This window comes from Cibotium barometz, chromosome 46 (genome assembly GCF_041138505.1).
Source record: "Cibotium barometz isolate CiBa-2024 chromosome 46, ASM4113850v1, whole genome shotgun sequence".
Taxonomy (NCBI): domain Eukaryota; kingdom Viridiplantae; phylum Streptophyta; class Polypodiopsida; order Cyatheales; family Cibotiaceae; genus Cibotium; species Cibotium barometz.
Window position 1 is genome coordinate 17,232,129 of NC_141091.1, and position 4,509 is coordinate 17,236,637.

Consider the following 4,509-nt stretch of genomic DNA (forward strand, 5'->3'; position numbering starts at 1 on the left):
ACAACTCCAATACCTCCCGTGGGTGCATGTTTACTACTCTCAAGTGGTAAGGTTTGGTTATTACAACATGTTATCACCCCCCCTTAGTGCCAGCATAGCTACTTGAGGTGGTAAGGTGTGATGGAAACAACATAAGTGAAATGAGATGGTTGTCTACTTATATGTTGAATAGAGCGTTTGCTTTTATTTGTCCCCTTACACTCCTTCTTGATCTTATGGCTTGGGGCCTTTCAACTTCTTTTGCTAAATGCTTCATCTCTCATTCAACCATTCCTATAGTTGGAAGCTCTATGGGGCTTGGGGCTTATGCCACCCATTGTTAGTCTAGATTCCTCCATTGTGAAGGATTCTTAGTCTGCTCTCCTGAAGTGGAATAATCTGGTGCCACTAGGGTGGTTAAATTAATTCTAGTTTACTCTTACACTCCCTAGGGTTGGCACATATATAGCAATGTTTCGAGCTTAAATGTTGGATTTGAGTATGAAGTCACAATGATTTGACCTAACGTAAATGTATAAGCACTTGGTCCAACGCTAGAATCACTTTTTGTTAAGGTTCTTTTTATGTTTTTTATTAATTTTTTGATATTTTTGGCTTTTCTATGCTTTTTCTATTTTTATGGCTTTCTTTTGGTAAATTTTTAGATTTTTTATTGATTTTTTAATGTTTTTAATATTTCTAGAGGGTTTTATAGTTTTTAAATTATTTTTCTCTAAGCTTTAGTAGGTCAATGTCTGAAGTTATGGTCAAAATCCCTTGCACTAGCTACTAATCTGCTTGTTTAATGCCACTGAAATTTTGTTTCAATAGAATCGATGATCCCACTTAGGCGAGATGTTAATGGAAAAGCATCACAAGTGAGATTCTTAATCTCATTCTTGTAAGGGGGAGGTCAACTTAACCATCCTTCTTCACCAATGAAGCAAAAACAACAAAAAACATAAAAGAAGAGTTATGGTTAAGGAAAAGCTCAGTCAAGTAACACATGATTTCACTCCTAATCACTTACACACACCTTTAACTCCATAATTAAAAACTCTATCAACACAAGTTTTGTAAATCATGGGCAAACTAAAACAAATAATGAATCAATAGAATGTCCCAAATTCACTGTAGCACTAGTTCTATTCCTTGGTAGTGGCACCTCTTGTTTAGGGAAGTTGTTGTAACTTCACAGTAGCAAGCATTGTCAACACTAGAAGTATAGACATGTCGAAAGTAGTGTGAAAGTGTATTGGTTGTAGGAATGGAAGCCTCCAAGGAGTTTCAAACCCTCAAGCCCTATCAATCCAATTGCTTGGACTCTCTGTAAATCCAATCTCACAAGAAAGAGAAGCTAGAAATCTTTCTCTCTATCTACACTATCTCTCTCTCTCTCAATCTCTCACCCTCCACAACTAGCTAGTCATAAGACAAGAATTATGAAAGCATCAAGCTCTCAACACGCACACACACACTCACAAAGTCATGCAAGTAAGCTAATAAGACTCATAGCCATAGACATACAAGATATGGAACCATGAAAAGATAAGAAACACAAGAAAAGCAAGTAGAGAAGCTCTCAATGTAGATTGTATTACCAAGAATGTCTTTACACACTTTATAAGTCACTTATATATAATTGGGGCTTCTTTCGTAGGTCACCCACACTTATGGGGTTCCCAAAACATGTTCTCATTATATATTCAAGCCTTATATGGCCAGCTTTCATTACAACCATGGGATTTTAGCTATATACAATGTGAAACATCTAAGCTAGGGCAGGGATTACAAAGAGTGTACAGAAAAAAAGTAAGAGGGAGATTTTTTTAAAAAAAAAGAAGAAAGAAAAGGGTAATGAGAATACCAAAAATCTGGCATTATTATCCATGTGGAGGAGGATCTTCCCACTCATGAAGGGTGCTTTTCTTTGATTTGGCTTTACCATGACATACAAGGTTTAGGCCCTAGTGACCGTGCCCTAGTGACCATCAATGCATAAGAGGGAGCTTGCTGGTTACTAATGTAGACCTTCTTTTTGGGTTGCTCAACCGAGTCCACATCATTTTTTTGGTGGGTTATAGCTTGGTTCTTTTCCCAAAAGGAGGTTGTCAGGTTCCTTGGCTTTTTGTTGGTCTCGGTGGCTTTATTTGGTGCCATCATGGCTGTTCTTGTTTTTAATTTTTCCTTACTTCCTCCTTTTACTTATTTATCTTCTCTTGTTTTATTTCTAGTTCAATTTCCTTTATTCTCTTTGCTTTCTCATATTCTTTCCTCACTTCAGTTGCTTTTCTCACTTTGCTTTGTCCTCTTTGGTTTTCTGTCTTCTCTCCTCGTTTCACTTACTTTTCATTCCTTCCTTCTTACCATGATTTCCACTCTTTCCTTGCTTCTCTTACTTTCCTTCCCTCCTTACCTAGGTTTCCTCTCTTTACTTACTTCTCTTACTTGCCTTCTCTCCTCCTTACTTGCCTTCTCTCCTCCTTAGTCAGCTTTTCTCTCTTCACCCCACAAGGATCTCTCTCTCTCTCTCTCTCTCTCTCTCTCTCTCTCTCTCTCTCTGATGCCAAGGCCTAGACAACAATAAATTTGTAGAACCACGACACAACTCATTATTGGTACCAAGGAAACCTAGCAGTGAACTTTGGCACCATGACACATGCTCCCCGCACCATGCACCAAGGCCAACCATGCCTTACCAGCCCTATTGGTCACTCCTCAATATGCATAAGCTCTAGTGTCTACCTCTATCAAGACCCTGCAAGATATGTATAGACAGCCCTAAATGCTATATCCACCTCTGATACTACCACCCTAATCGGTTCCTCCAAGAATTGCACCATTATTATAGTTTTTTGGTGACCCTATCCATAGAGACAAAAAGCTAGGAACAAGAGAGCCATGAGTCTCACAAGACCACCAACAATAAGACCTTATGGGTATCTTGAACATAGACTATACCTCTCCATTCAAAGACATGGTGCAACAAAGAACAAGAGACCCCAGCAATATGGAATGCAGACCACCGATACAATAAAAAGGCCCACATTGTATTGCAGTGTCCTCACAAAGACCCTTTATCCCCTAAGCACTCCGAATCTTGTGCCAAAATCCAACATAATTTCTTCTGGAGGCATATGCTATAAGTGAAGATTCAACCATGCTTACAAGGACCTCCCCAACAAAGTGGCAATAAATTTCCCTTGTGGAACACTTCGACGAGCCTTAAGTATACAAGGATAACTTATTTACACAATTTCCCTTAATGACATCATAAGGTCCATCATAAGGCTCCAAGCCAAGATAAACGTGGCAACCAAAGGAACATCATACAAGGTTGCCAATAAGTAGAACATCATCCAAGGTATAGTTTATGGGTACTTCACCCATAGACTATACCTCTTTAAAGGCATGGTGCAACAAAGAACAAGAGACCCCAACAATATGGTATGTAGACCACCGATGTAATGCTTCCAATGAAAAGGCCCACATTGTATTGCAGAGTGTCCTCACAAAAGTGCTCCAGGCACTCCGAATCTTGTGCCAAAATCCAACAAAATTTCTTCTGGAGGCATATGCTATAAGTGAAGATTCAACCATGCTTACAAGGACCTCCCCAACAAAGTGGCAATAAATTGCCCTTATGGAACACTTTGACGAGCCTTAAGTATACAAGGATAACTTATTTACACAGTTTCCCTTAATGACATCACAAGGTCCATCATAAGGCTCCAAGCCAAGATGAACGTGGCAACGAAAGGAACATCATCCAAGGTTGCCAACAATAAGTAGAAAGAATAGGCTTTAACTTTAAAGCAAGTAGCCAAAGAGCTAGAAGTGCATGCCCGAAGGTAGTAGCCCCTAAAAAGGAAAATGAACTAGAATCACAGGTCCAAAAGAAGAAGACCTCAAAGAGCATGCATAAATGCAATGCATGATCAGTTATCAAGGGTAACGTCTTAACCCCCATTGAAAGTGGTTCGGATGAAATTTCCAAAGTCGCCTCCTCCCTTGTATGGATATTTAAAGATTTCTTCCTCTCAAATCCACTCATCCCAAGGAGAAGATACCCATAGACTACGAAAGCCTTAGAGTACCCTAACCCTATGTTAGAGAAAGAGAGAATGACATAATCCTAAGAGCTTGTAAAGAAGGTACATGCTGAACTAGAGCTAGTGCTAGAGCAAGTCATTGAGTATGAACCACTAACCCTGTTTAAGCATATCTCAGACCCTATTTTAGAACCAATCAAAGAGGCGACAAATAGAACTAGTTCTAGAGCCTCTACTTGTGGAACCAATCTAATCAAGCCCCACATTATTAGATGCAATGAGGTTGACCAAGCCCTCAAATAGAACCATATCCATTCTCAAGAAGCCCCCAAACACAAAACTAGTTTTGTAGCCTCTGCCTATAGAACCAATCTAATCAAGCCCCACATTCCTAGATGCAGTGGGGTTGACCAAGGCCTCAAATAGACCCATAACCATTCTCAAGAAGCTGCCAACAAAACTAGTTTCATAGCCTCTA